At 40.3% G+C, this 15965-nt stretch overlaps 1 protein-coding gene across 1 annotated transcript in view; it reads right to left on the bottom strand.

The window, feature by feature from the left end:
- opn4a (opsin 4a (melanopsin)) overlaps window positions 1–15965 on the bottom strand; it is a 69179-nt gene that overhangs the window by 19096 nt on the left and 34118 nt on the right. The window lies entirely within an intron of this gene.

Here is a 15965-nt window from a genome sequence, read left to right as displayed (position 1 = left end):
CTGATCAGTGTTATGAGACATATGCTGGAGTGTGAAAGAATAAGCAGAGATTAAAAAGTCCTTCCCATCAATGACATTTTTATTCAACAAAGTGATAAACCTTAACATCATCAGACCTCCCTAATCACCATCTTCCCTTTGAAAGACTAATATCTACACAGGCCTGCACATCACTGTTTCTAATTAATGTGCTCTGAGCTCCGTCTCTGAGTTCATCCTGCCTCACATCTCTTCATCCTGACTCCCTGTTGCCACGTTAACAGCATAAATTACTCCAGTGGCAGCAGAAACATATGGCATGCTGTTAATCAAAGATGGAAGAAAATCAGAGTTTTGATACAAATACTGAAACTCTGCACTCCTTTCTCTATATGTCCATTCTGCACAGTTTCTTAGAGCACAGGTCCACCCGCAGATTAGTTTCGCATGAACAACCAAGAGTATTTACCACATGATCTGAATGTATGAATCAACATGTCTGTATGTTACAACATAATACTTCCAAAGGATTCTCCCCTTGTTTTCTAAGTAATAAAAAAAGTATTAAGTGCTCAATTCATAGAATTGTGTATTATCTATGAAGTGATTTCAGCATGATATGTCATGTAATAAGCAACAAGTCCTTCAGCATATAGAAGAGCTGTGGTTGTTCCCTATAGTTGTGCAGCAATAAGGGTTCCCCACTGATACGCAATCAGAATCAGAACTACAGGAATGAAAAAATGATTGTTACCGCTGCTTTAATACACAATACAGCAATAATATTATATGAATATAAGTAGAAATAAGAACAAAATAAGAAATTTAGAAATTGGTAGAAAACCTGCAGTCCCAACCCACATTCCCATGAGCTCACAATCATAGAGCCCAACACTGCATCTCTGACTCAAGACCAAATTAACTATAACCCCTTCATGTATTATTTTTGATCTACAGAGATTTGAATAAATAATACAAATAATTAATATTATAATAAAATTAGAATTCATTAAAAAAAGTTGTGTAAAAAGTGAAATTTCACAAAGATGAAAATTTTACAGAGTGGAAAGTTTGACCTACTGAGCAATAATGCTTGAAGTTTACGTCTAGATGAGACTCAAAATGCAAAGTATGTTAGCATCCATTCGGGGCTGGGGGTGTGACTTGGCTTCACTTTTGTACAACAGGAGGAGGCATGAGTGCCCTCATGCTTCAAAAGCTCCACCATCATCCCAGTCCCAAAGAAACCCACCATCACAGGACTCAATGACTACAGGCCCGTCGCCCTGACGTCTGTGGTCATGAAGTCCTTCGAGAGACTAGTGTTGAGCCACCTGAAAGACATCACAGGCCCCCTGCTGGACCCCCTGCAGTTTGCCTATCGGGCAAACAGGTCGGTGGAGGATGCAGTCAATATGGGTCTGAACTACATCCTGCATCACCTGGACTCCCCCAGGACCTACGCTAGGATCCTGTTCGTGGACTTCAGCTCTGCGTTCAATACCATCATACCAGACATCCTGCACCAGAAACTCACCCAGCTCACAGTGCCGGCCTCCATCTGTCAGTGGATCACCAACTTCCTGACGGACAGGAGACAGCAGGTGAGGCTGGGGAGCATCAAATCCAGCACCCGGACCATCAGCACTGGCGCCCCACAGGGATGTGTTCTCTCCCCACTGCTCTTCTCCCTCTACACCAATGACTGCACCTCAGGAGACCCCTCGGTGAAACTCCTGAAGTTTGCAGACGACACCACCGTCATCGGTCTCATCCAGGACGGAGACGAGTCTGCTTACAGACAGGAGGTGGAACAGCTGGCCCTCTGGTGTAGTCAGAACCATCTGGAGCTGAACCCGCTCAAGACGGTAGAGATGACAGTGGACTTCAGGAGAAGCCCCCCCCCACTCCCCCCCCTCACCATCCTGAACAGCACTGTGTCTACTGTGGACTCTTTCAGGTTCCTGGGATCCACTATTTCCCGGGACCTGAGGTGGACCTCCCACATAGACACAATCAGAAAAAAGGCCCAGCAGAGGATGTACTTCCTGCGTCAGCTCAGGAAGTTCAACCTGCCTCAGGAGCTGCTGATCATGTTCTACACCTCCATCATCCAGTCTGTTCTGTGTACCTCCATCACTGTCTGGTTTGGCTCTGCAACCAAACTAGACAAACACAGACTGCAGCGGACTATAAGGACTGCAGAGAAAATCATCGGTGTCGACCTGCCCCCCATCCAGGACTTGTACCGGTCCCGGGCCAGGAAACGGGCAGGGAGCATTACCGCTGACCCCTCACACCCTGGACACAAATTCTTCAAACTCCTCCCCTCCGGCAGGCGCTACAGATCACTGTGCGCCAAAACAACCCGCCATAAGAACAGTTTCTTCCCCCAGGCTGTCACTCTGATGAACACTAAACCATAACAGTGTCATACCTGTCAGATAAATACTCTCTGTAAATATACATGTAGATATACAATGCAACAATTCTCAAGCAGAATTCCATATTTCTATTTTTTGTATTATTTAACTTCTATTTTATAATGTAAAACTACCTCTGCAACTCACCACTGCACTTTATCATATTATTTTAGCCTGTACATATTAGTCAAGCTATTTGTTGTTTCTTTGTATTTATAGCTAAGGTTATTGTTATTATATTTTCATTTTATTTTTTATTGTAGTTCTTATTCTTATTCCTATTCTTATGCCTTGTACAAAGAGAGCACAGTTTACCAAAGTCAAATTCCTTGTGTGTTCAAGCATACTTGGCGAATAAAGCTGATTCTGATTCTGATTCTGATTCTGATTATATACACCATCTTGAATGGTGCTTTATAAATAAACTTGCCTTGCCTTGCCATTCAACCAATCAGGACTCAGTCTGTGTACGGTTTATAGCAGACATTCTTCTATTACTGATGCTTCCCATTTCCTGCAGTGACCCATTAAACATAGGTCACGTTCAGTCTGTTCGGTTTTAAATGTGTGTTAGTGCTCAGAGCTCCAAACAACTCAACGCATGTGGAAAAGTATCCAGTGAAGGATGCTCTGACAGTGATGGAGTCTGATACAGTGTGACAGTGATGTGATCAGTGAGGTGAGGCAGCAGGCGACAAATACATAAAAACAGCTCAAGGACACGCATCTGTCTGACTGCAGCTTCTCACGGTGAATCAGCAGGGGAGTCATTTTCATTAACAAAAAAGAGTCACACATCACTGGAGTTCAGGGCAAATTTGTCAGAACCTTTGGTTATATTGGACGTGGGATCGTTTGTGTCTGTCAGAAGATATTCACAAGTTGCTCTTTTGTAGTTATTTGAACCTCTTCAACCCTTGTTAGTCAAAGATTAGTCACTAAGTTTGAGTCTGAGTTGAGTCTCAAGTCGTCAGTGTTTGAGTCTGAGTCGAGTCTCCATTGTTTAAGACTGAGTTTGAGTGGAGTCCTCATTATCAACATTAATCATAAAGAGGAGAGGGCTGCTGTTTCATTCCAAACTATTGACTGTATGAGCCTGGACTGACTGTGTGGGATGTTTTAGATGTGTAGAGAACATATTTCATTTTTAAACACTGGAGTCTAACTGATCCCGTCTGCATGTCTGGAGGTTGTAATATTATATATATATATTATCAGTGCAGTCACAGCACTGCAAGAGCGTTAATGCCTCTCTTAAAGGACAGACACAGTCATTGACTCAAAATTAGGTCTAATAAACTCAAAAACACCTCCAATCCACTCAATGTTGATCAGAATTTAAACTAGCCAAAATCTTACACCAGTAGTTGAGTCACTTTAGTTTCTAACATTTATGTTTGCTTGCTAACCGTACCATTTTCAAAAGCCCAAGTAGGCTAACTTTAGCATCTTGCTGACGTTACTGGATTCATTCTGGACAGAAATGTATCAAAGTTTGAGTTTGTTACCATCGCTTCGTCAGCACTTCTTTTACATATCAATCAAGTTGCTTTGCTCTTTGTTGCCTTTGCTTTAAAATATATGAAAGCAAAACACAAGATTCATGGTACCTTACAGCATTAGCTTAGCTACAAGAGCAGCACAAGGCTCATTACAGTATATATTTAGTACAGTACAGTATTACAGTAGTCATCAGTTACTTATTCTGGCATGTCTAAAACATTAAGGCTAAGCTCCACTCAAGTCCTTCAGGTGGTGCTGCCTTTAATTTCTGTAAACGTGGAATCATCCTGGAAGTTCTTCTGGTGGAGATTAGAGGAGCTAACTCATAAGCTTCAACACTTTTTGAAGGAAACAAAAGCTTTGTATTCAAACCTTCCACTTCTTCTCTGAGATGTGGGTTTTTTTCTTTTTCTTTACCCCATAAATTAACCCCGATATATTCTACTCCACTGTTCAAGTAGAGAAAAATACAGAGCTGAAGGCAGATGCAAACATGCAACATGTAACAAAAACTGCCAGGACAAATCATCATGAAAAACCAAGTCTTAGCGTCTTCCTACAGTCTGTGTCTGTTTTGGGCAGAAAACCTTCATTATCAAAATGTTTTCCGACTCGTCAGCAGCCCTCGCTTTTCTTTTATGTTTTGCTGTTAGGTTACAAATCTCTCAGCAGATTATCTGTGGCGTGTCGGGAGGAGCGTGGCCTGTCACAAAGGATTCAGACTGTCAGCTTCGCCCACCACTGCTGTCTTTGACTGTAGGAAGATCAGTGCGGTCATTAAAACAGTCTGTCTGCTTCTCGGAGCCTCCACAGCCCTCACGGATCATGTTGGAGCATGTCTTCTCTGTCCTCTGTTATCACATGTAACATTAGTGAAGCCATTTTCTTACTGAAATAATCTTTTTTTTTTATACCTAAAATAATGAGGTAGCTAACATTGTCACAGGAAAACTACATGCACTCCTCCTCTCCTTACAGAGATGCAGAGTGATGTAGCATACAGATAGCTTCTTGACAACTATAGCAACTGATTACAGCTGAATCATTGGATGAAGGAGCACCTTTTACTGATCACCCAACCCGGTCTCATGGGATATCGTGAAACTGTCACGTTAATTCATCTATTGTTTTGTGCGTGCCAACACAATTTCCTCATTTTTTTCATGCTACCGAATACGTATTTCAAACTAATGTATTTTAATTGGAAGTTAATTTCCTGCATACAAGCATGACAGTAATGTCATGGCGAACAGTGAGGATTTGGTTTTATTTAATTGTTGAACCTTGACAACAACTGAACATTTAATCATCAGATATTCCTCGTATATTATATATTGAATATTTAACTTGGTCTTTTTTCAGTTTTTTAATGTGACGTCAAGCCTGTAGATTTAAGAATCCAGTGTTATATTCTGCATCGCATCGTCCCATATCTAATGCTTTTAGTCTTCTTTTTTGCTGCAGGATTCAGGCATTTTGTGATTAGAAAACTCTTTTATGGTTATTTTTAATATCCGTTTCCTGCTTTTTCTATACAACATAGCTAGAATGTCTGCATTTATTTTTCATATATACAAGGTATCACCAAGGTTTTTTTTTAAGGTATCACTATGTTGACAATGCCATCTGATATTATTGTAACATCGTTTTTTCATACTTTTATTGTGGAAGTTGGGGTTGGCTCACCACATCAGACTGTGCTCAGTTTAGATATGAATCCTCCCAGACAGTCATGGCATTAGTTATCTAATTTAAGACATATAAGTTATGTTTCTTCCAGATAACAAAATAAAACCTGATGACGTTTTGGTATAATCTGTTGAAAGTAGTCACAAGACAAGAGATATGTTGGTGAAACGGATCCATTGTGATGTTTTTTGGGGAATATTTTTGCCACACATACAGCAAATTCAATTTCTAAACAATAAATCCACTAAGCTATGACAAGCAAACAAACATTATCAAATCAAATGAAGCAAGTTTTTAAAGATTATTTTAAGCCGTTGATAGTTTTTATTTGATTAAAGTCATCTTTTTCAGGTCCTAAAATGTAAAAAAAAAAGAGTTGTTTTTATACTTGTTTCAAAGCATTGTAGTTTGAGTCGCTTTTCTGCATGAAATCTTAAAAACATTTCCCATTTAACCCGGCAGATTTGCCAGTTTTATATATTTCCTTTAACATGTTCCTCAGTGAAATAAATTCAATGAATATGTTTTGTAGATGTTTCCTTGCAGATAATGCTGATGAGGGAGGTGTGGAGAGCAATGATGACATGCAGCAGATAAAAGCCTGGACTTCAACCAGGCGTATTTAGGTGCCAGTTAACACGTAATCACTCCTCCTGCACCTTTCCTCGGAGGGAGTGAAAGCAGCTGTAAGAACAACTTCCCTCAGAGATCTGTCAACGGTGTGGAAGTGAGAAAGACTACAGAGTTTGAACCCCTCCTTGCACACGCTTTTTTTCACCCTGTTCACAGCTATTTCTGTCACTTTTAATCCAAAGAAACGAGAACAAGAGAGAGACCGACTTTGTCGAGTTTAACTTATTTACAATGCTTGTTTTGTCCAACCAATAATTCACACATCTAAATAAATACATAAGAACTTTTAAAGTAGTATGAGCTTACCTTTTGACTTTAAAGCTGCTGTGAGGAACTTTTAGCTTGTATCGATTCTGGCGCCCCCTTGTGGACAAAGTGATACCTCTCATCTCTTGTCCTGTACATGCAAAATAAGTGTCTTCAGACAATAACCTCATCCTGTTGTCTTTTAACATTTACATTTATGGCACAATGTGATTATTTGCAATGAAAACAGCCAAAAAAAGGGTGTTTCAAAAGCGAGGTGTCAATCATCTGTTCTGACACCTACCCCCTCAGAACAGTTTCAGGCATTACAATGACAACAGAGAAGGTATCAGTGTTGTTGTAGATGGTCTTATTTGCTTTTGAGGGTCATAAAGAGGCATCAGTATCAGTTTCAGTCTGTTTCTCAGCCAGTTAAAAACTCCTCACAGTGCCTTTAAGTCACAACAGTATTTTTTACATTTTCATCAAGAACTTTCAAGAATTCATAAATAAAACACAAACCATCACTGTTGTGTTTTATTTTGTTTATTACTGCTCTGTATGTCGGAATCATTGTAAATATGGGCGCACACCTCCATCTCCTGTAGCTATATTACCAATATGATGACTGCTGACATGTAGCCCTGGTAACTATGGATGTCCCCAGGCATAGAGAGATTGGAATCCCAACTGGTCAAAAAGTAAGAAAACAGTCAAAATTTAACAATTTCAACAGAGGATCACCCAGTCTGTGGGTCAACAATGTCAAAGTGGTTTGCTAAGTGTAGCTAACGCCACGCCCAGCCTTCAGTCCTCAGAAAGAAGAGATGACGCAGCTTTTGTTACATTCAAGGTTGAGCAGTGACATAAACACTGAAGCCAGAAAGATGCTGATGGATGGAAGCTGTATAAAAGGGTTCACAGTCCATAATGAGTCCTGAGGGACAATCTGAAAGGCCGATGAGATGAAAGACAATGTGACCGAAGAGCCACAGATGGCAAGGATGTGATATGCAAACGTCATGCTAACAGTTATTCTTATCCAAACCCTTAAAGGCTTTTAAATATAATCACCGTTCTTTTCTGCTATCAAAGAAAATGTACAGAGTTTGCCTTAGGCCACAAACAGCCTGCTGAACACATCAACCTCTCGTGTTAAGAATGGGGCCAATGTAGAGCCAAAAATCCTTAATTCACTCCTTTAGAGCCCTGAAATACCCGTTCTAACGGCATTATTAAGCACATCTACAGCCTTGTACAAATGACAGCTCTGGTCTTTGTTTTCTTATTTCTCTATTTCTGTCAACTGAAGGGAGGTGAACTTGTGTATCACTCATCAAATTAAATCTCTCAGCGGTATTTGAACAGGATATCTTTATCAAAAACCTTGTAGGTTGGTGTAGAAATATGTCTCTGCTGCTGCTCTTGCCATACCCAGCTTGTTAGCTCCTTCAATTTTAATCATACATTTATTAGTTTTTCTTAACCAGTGCACTGTTTATTGCATAGATACCTCCATGCTATACACATTCAATGTATCTTCTTCTTTTCTTCAAAAGTCTTACACAGGGGCACCAGTTGGTTAAATACACGCTCCATATACAAAGGCTATCGACCTCTTCTTGCATGTGATGTCACAATTTTGTCCTGTCCCCGTCTGGACGGCAAAAGGGACATGTTAACGCATGTACTGGTACTCAGCATATGAATGAATACACTTGTCTGATCTTAATTTTCAACCATGGTTATCTCCTGTTGGGTGGTCGGGTTTACTGACAGGCAAGCGAAGGCTAATATAGCCTTTTATCGCATGCCCAAAAAAACAGAAATATGGCAGCAAAACAATGGAAGAAATATACATGAAAGCCATACTACACACGACTGTATAGGGCAGGTTTTCTACAGGAAAGTTTCTGTTATTAAGTGTAATTAAAAAGCCTTTTAAGCATAAAACCCACCGTAGCCAATAGCATCGCCTCACAGATACGTTGACGTGGCTAACACTAGCAAATGCCGCTGGGTGTTAGACTTTGTAATGTGACCTTGTTCACTGGCGACTTTGAGCTGAATGGCAGAAACATATGACATTGACAGTTTCTCTCGTACCTCTGTTTGTGAGCATCCTTGAGGTGACTCACTTAATTTTTGTTAAATAGGTGAATTATACTTTTCTGATACTTTTATGGCTCCCAAATACGCCTCAAACCTAATTATTGTCTACAATGAATGGTAGCCTATGTCAATACCGCTACCTCCACCGTCCACTATAGTGGGTGTAAAAGGTCAATAGTCCTCATCGATTCGGTCGCTGGCTCAACACTCAGCTACAAACATGCCCCCATCCCGCTTTCTACTCCTAACTTTTCCTATCTCTCTTCAGCTGTCCTATCAATACAGGTAAAAATGCCTGCAAACATAACTTTAAAAGAAAGTGTCACACATAAAAAGTTTGTACTTAAAATCAACATGTAAAATATCAAAGACAGAAACTCAAGGAATATTTGGTCTCTTTAAGGACTTGGTGAAATTAGTGCCAAATATCCCAACCATCCAGTATTGTTTTTCTCCAGATTCTCTGAATCTTTTAATGATATTTAAACAATAGATCATAAAAAATCCTTCTTTCTTCACAATTTTATGTTCAGAAATGTTATTCTGAAATTGCTGAAATATTTGCTCATGCAGCCTCTCACAGAGTGGCACACCTCTTCCTATGTTTACTTCAGAGAGAATCAGCTTCTTTGTATTGCTAATTTTACACCCAGTCATGTTACTAACCTGTTGTTAATAAACCTAACTGGTTAGATGTTCCTCCAGGTCTTTTTTATTTTTTAATTACACACATTTTTCAGTGTTTTGTTATGGACTTTTTTGAAAAATAGTTCTGGCATCAAATTTCAAAGAAGCATATATTTTGAGAAAAGAATAAAAAACTTTTTTTACATTTAATGTGTTGTCTTTGCACTATTTTCATTTCCATAAAGGCTTTAAATGATTTGCAAACCATCAAAATCCATTCTTAACATCTTAACAGTGTCCCAACAGTCAGGAAATTGGGGTTATAGAAATAGTGTACCACATACTAAAGTTCACTACTTAGCAAAAATTGTTCACTTTATTTTCATAACAATGGTTGTGTGGTTTTATCTCAGCCTGTTCACAGTATACAGGCTGTTGGGTTGGGCTGTATGTTGATGTTGGGACGGCCATTTTGTTCATATTCAGTTAGCAGGCAGTAAACAAAAAAGCATTCTAGAGTTCTGGACGGATCACAAACCCATTAAGAATGTGGGATGTGTGTGACCTCATAAATGGTTATAATAAAACACTATATACCAAGGTGAGAGATTCAGTCTGAGACCACACTTTCTCAGACTCTTGACTCAAACAGATCTGCAACAGACATCAACTCTACTAAGATCAGTAATGGCAAGATACGAAGAATCCAACACCCTGAGCTGGGGAGATATGTTGGACTCAGAGGATTTGCAGGCTGAGGAGCAAATAACCACAATGGAATGGACCAACAGTGACAATAGCTGCCAGCAAGATAAGAGCAGCCAGTGCCCCACTCAGCCACCAGTAGGAACCCCTGACCTAAGGGGAGAAGAAGGCCACTGGGGTAACCAACACCACCAAAGGGCCCCTGACCAAAGAGGCGGAGGAGGCCACCAACACCAGGCCCCCTACTATCAAGGGAACCCGAGACGCCCTCCACGATGGCAAGTGGAAGTGAGTCTGATAAGCCAAATTGAGGAATTGAACTCACGTCTTCAACAGGAGTATGAGATGCGGAAATCAGTACAAGAAGAACTGAATACCAGCAAGACCGAAGTGGCTTTTTTGCAGAAAAGGGTAAAGGAGGAGCGCAATGGGTGGCTGGGCTGTGAGAAAGACAGAAGGCAGCTCAGAGAACAGCTCAAGCACCTGAACCCTAAGTGTAACCCTCCCCAGGACATGTCCTACTACTCCCTTAAAACAAAAGAGGAGCTCATCGGAGTCATCGCTGCTCAAAAAATAAAACTTTCTGAGACAGTCTCAAGTGGAGGACCTGAGGAGGAATCAAACAATGCTGCTAACATCAAAGAACTCCTGGATCTGGTTTCATCCCAGAATGATCAGCTGCAGACTGAGACGTTAAGGGCAGATAGACTCCAGGCTGATCTGGAGGAAGTCAGACGTCAACTTCAGGCAAAAGCCAACACTGACCTGAAGCTGACCACCCAAAATGAGACCCTGAAGCAGGAGATCGAGAACCTTCGGAAAGAGGCCCTCAACAAGGAGGTGTTAATTGGAGAGCAGCAGGAAAAAAGGACATATCAGCTGCAAGAAAAGTCCAGCAGCTGCCTTGAGATGGCCTCCAAATTAAAGCACCAGGAGGAGGTCAGTCAGGCTCTGCAGGAGGAGGTGGAAAAGGAAGATCAAGTGTGTATGAAGAACGAAGATCCCCCACTTCCAATGGACATCACCCAGGAAGAGACAGAGGAAGACATCCAGGAAGACACTCAGGACACGGACCAAAAAACATCTGGGACGACACCTGAGATGGTCCAGGAATCTTCTGAGATGGAGAGGGTCTCTTTGTGGAGGAGATTCAAGAAGTGTCTCACTCCTAAGAGCCACCGCCAGTACAAGCAGCAGAGGAGGCAGAGCCAAGACCATCAGAGACAACACACACCCAAACTTTAACATGCTCTTCTGTGTTTGCGTGGGTTTCCTCTGGGCACTCGAGTTCCCACAAAAACAATTTGGAAAACAACTTAATTAAAATAAATAAATAAATAAATAAACAAAATAATTGTTTTTTTCTGTTTAAGATTTCTGCAGAGCATTGTGATGTGTTTCTGATACTGTTGTTTGTAGAGAGATTATTGTGCTGTGATAAAATCAAATACTGTGTTTTATGTATCTACTGATTATACAGGAAACCCTCTGAGTGTCCAAACAGTGTTAATTTCTTTGACAAAAATTATGATGATAAATGTTTGTCAACAACCTTTGTTTTCCATGACAAAGATAGAACGATGGCGATCTAAGTAAATCACTGATGATAAAAACTTTGACAAATGTATGTTTGGTTTCTCTGAACAAGACGAGATGGGGCTACGATGTTAGAGGTGGACTGATGGATTTTCTCTGGGCTTAAGATATTGTCAAAATTCTTATTCTTGCAAATAACCTGAAACTTAACTTATATTGATATTGTATCCACTCGGGCTAAACTTCAGTGGCTCATCACTATGTTAAAGCAGATTTATTAAAGCCAGCTAAGTGGACCAGTCCTCATCCAGCTGGCTCAAATACTCATAAAAAAATACAATTGAGGGTTCATGTATTGATTATATAGCAACCTACACATAACTTTTATTAAAATATTTATCAAACTGTTTGTTGATAGTTTTATTTTTTTATAGCTTCTGTGAAAGAGTTATCATCATCCAGATTTTTGTTCTCTTCCTGACCCATATCTCTCATTTGACCGACAGTCTTGATTGCTTTAGTTTTGAATCTTGTGAAAGTATTTGGTTTCTTTATGAAGTATAAAATATGAACAAGACAGGAAAGTAGACTGAGTGTTCTGAGTTAATTCGAATATTGGTGAGGTTAATAAAAACGGATCTATAAAGTCCTTGTTGTCATGTAATTGTCCGCGGGTCTTTGGAAGCTAACCGGAACTAATTACAGATTAATGAGAAGTGGAAGCTGCTCTGCTTCTCATGGAAATTATCTCTGTGACTCCATGGAAAGGTCGTTTTTCTCATTACGCTCATCACTTTCAACACTCCCATGTGATGATTTCATGAGCAGCTGGATGTAAAAACATGGATGCAGAGAGAGAGTGTGTGTGTAAATTATGTACTGACCATGAACAGTTTTTCCTAAAACAGTAAGTCCCTTAAATGACAAAGTAGGGCTCGTATGAACTGCAAGGTGAACGTCTTATCATATCATATTGTACAACACTTGCTCGTAAAACCAAACTTTCACCAGAAGAAAACAGGGTCCAACAAAGTCCTGTCTTCACAAAGTTATAATTCAATCATATTTTTCATAAAAAAACCATAACTATAAGGCACTTCAAGGGCTGTGGGATTTTAACAAGGTTCAGAGACATCATAAAGAGAGAGCCATTCTAACATCTGACTACCACCGCATCCGTTATGGTCCGGCTCTTACTCTCTCGTCTGTCAACACCCACTCGCTGCATTTTCAGAACATAGCATGGAGGTACCTGAGGTAATTAATGAATCAGCGATTATCTGATTCCTCTCCACATCCATGTTTTCTTATCGGCCCTCTGAAAACCTCTGACCTGTTGACTCCAGGACTGACTCCACTCATTATGACAGTTTGTAGTTGTAGTTAAATGTGACATATCACGCTTTTTTCATCAAAATATATTGGTCTAAGAGGTCCCCAAAACATGTCTTTGCAGTTTATGCTCAAAAAAACACTTTGAAATCAGATTTTGGCATGCCTGAAAAACCCTCTTCTTCAGTCCTCCTCAGAACAGTCTGTTTTCCCTCTGACCACGCCCCCTGAGGAAGTGGATGTGCCTCGGCTGTCCAGCACGTTGATCTAATGTTTACATGTTGGCTGAGTATACACGGCTGCTCACAGATTACGCGTTACTTCAACCCTCTGAATTTGATCCAGAATCTGATCCTGACGGAGGGGCGCCTGTAGCAGGACCTTTCTGAAGGATTGGTCACAGATTTTGTGTTTCTTGTTGTTTTATTTATCAGTATGTCAACGGGTGTCTTGTTACACAGCTACGAACATGTAGCTATGTGGCTATGCTAACTAGCGCTAGCACTTATCCATGATAAATAAAAATCATCCACTAGATCTTCAAATCTGAAGACGTGGGGAGTAAAATCGACCTCTGCCAGAAAGGCAGCAGGACTTTTCTGAACCATTGGTCACAGATTTAGTGTTTCTTGTTGTTTTATTTGTCAGTATGTCGACGTGTGTCTTGGTACACAGCTACAGCTACAGCTACGACATGTAGCTATGTGGCTATGCTAACTAGCGCTAGCACTTTTCCATGACAAATAAAAATCATCCACTAGATCTTCAAATCTGCAGACGTGGGGAGTAAAACCGACCTTTGTGTTTATTAAGACAGCCTACAACTAGCATGCCTCCCTCCTAAGCTCTTTGTTAGCACACGTGTGCAGGTAATGAAAAACAGAGGAGGAGTTGAGTTGTAATTTATACAGTCTATGGGCTGAACAAGCTCCAAGATGTGACTTCGTGACAGACCGGATATTGTTGTGACGTAACAAAAACACGGAAGTCTGAAACGGCTCGTTTCACACACATTTACAGAAAGGTGGAGAAATCAAAACAGGGGCAGAATGGATTTTTTTCATTCTCGGGGGGTTTGTAGACATGCCAGGGAAACATATTTCAGGTAGAGAACCATTAAAAGTCAATTTTGCATGATATGTCACCTTTAAGTGAAACACAATCTGGTGTTTTATTCTGAAAATTAACCAGATGTTTTAATTTTGTTTTGGTGCCTGACTTCCTGTCCCGCTTGATCTCCTCTGTTGAGATTGATGCACTATGCTCCGGCAACCAGCAAACATAGAAGTCTTGCGTATCTGATCCTGAGGGCACCGGATCAGAGGCGAAGCTGGAACGCAACGGAGCAGATCGGAGACTGGACAGACATGGATCTGGTGGAATTTGTCCGTAAACGTTCAATCCTGTGTTTAATCTGACAGAAGCAGATTTCACTTTGAAATCTGGTTTAAACACAAACATTTATTCAGCGACTTCAAATACTTGGTGAAAGAAGCACTCACTTTTCAACGAGTTGAAACATCTTTTCAATGCCAGCCATTGACATTTTTTCAAAGTCATTTCTACTTAACAGAAAAAAAACGCCCACTGGGTTGTTTCCAGGAATTTAAAAGGGATGAAAACTCATACATCAATGACAGCCCAGCTGATGTTCAATAAACTATTCGCGGGCAGGCTTCAAACTTATGGTTTGAGCATAACCAACACAACATTGGAGACTGAGACTATATTATGATAAGACTTAATTTTTATTCTTGCATGGAAATGATACAGGTAGCAAAAAAATTCTAGCAAAACCTTGTGATAGATTCAAATGACTCTTGTTTTTAGTTTGTTTTCATAAAAGATCACATGACCACGGGTTCTCTGAGATGCCTACTTCATTTCCTCTCTCATCAGGTTCCTGATTTGGCATAAAGAAACTGAGGAGCCCTTGTTTGTTGTGTTCAGTCTTTGTGCTTTTTCGCTAGTCTTCAGCTTGATTGAAAAACCTTTTAAATAAAGTTCCACCAGCTCAAGATTAAATCCTTGACCCCTGACTCTCCAGTTGAGCAGATATGAGATTAATGATGATAAGGCAAATAAAGATAACTAGAAATGACTTTATAAACCCAGGCTGAAGCAATCAAACACACAAACAAATCACAGGCGGTTTTCGAAACCACCTACTATATTAGCAGTATGTACTGATTTGGCCAAAATTCAGTATGAAGTATGTGAAAAAGAGCAAAATCTGCAGTATGCCAAAATAACCAGGATGTTGTACTGATACGGGAGAATTTCACAGTATGCATCTGACCAGTCTCCCTCGCATACTGTTTCCCACAATGCACAGCGCTAACATTACGCATTTTCTCTTTTCTTATTTTATGAAGGGGGGGACTCCGTTTTTATTTGCCGTGAAAACTATTGAATTACATATAACTTTTTAAATCATAAGTGATGCTTAAGAAGCAGTTTCTCAATCAGCTTGGCCGTTGTTTACTTCTGCTTTCTGAAACCGGAAATCCAGTGACGTCTGGCCCAACATACTGCAGCCCAAACCCAACAGAACAGTCATACTACACACTAAATTCAAACGCCTACTGCCTGCTATATTTGTAGGTAGTATGTAGCAGGCAGTTTCGAAAACAGCTATAGAGTGAAAACGAGCAATTAATCAGTGTGGCTTGATTGGGTATCTCTGAACAATGTGTGACTCCACAGAGTCACAGCAGACATTCTCCTATTCTTCTCCTGAGCCTGCACGCCATGAATGCAGCGTTATTTAACACAAGTGTTCGGAGCAGAAATAGCAAATCTTCTCTGAATTGGATCTAAACTGGATCAGTGTTTGCTCACAGCAGGCAGGGATCCATTTCTACTTTCATTATGTAACACAATTACACCATGTACCTTTTCTGTATGCAGCTGACCCACATTATGGCTCTCACGCTGTTATTACAGACGTGTGTGAGCTGCTCTGGATGTAATTAAAATTTCTACTGCTGTATATTATCATTTTTTATCTCTGCTATAAGTCAGTTTTCTCATTATAGACCTCCCTCCCCAACACTGATGAAGTCATCTGTAAAACATGAAACCATTTCATACTGAAGCTCTGTTTGTTAAAGCTGAGGCTTAAGGCCTGAACTCTGGATGGAAGAAGCTTTACTGGAGACTCAAAAGACTGAACTCATA

The sequence above is a fragment of the Notolabrus celidotus genome, chromosome 4 (genome assembly GCF_009762535.1).
Source record: "Notolabrus celidotus isolate fNotCel1 chromosome 4, fNotCel1.pri, whole genome shotgun sequence".
In the NCBI taxonomy this organism is placed as follows: domain Eukaryota; kingdom Metazoa; phylum Chordata; class Actinopteri; order Labriformes; family Labridae; genus Notolabrus; species Notolabrus celidotus.
The sequence above is the reverse complement of the archived record's forward strand: the minus strand, read 5'-3'. Positions and strand labels throughout refer to the sequence as shown.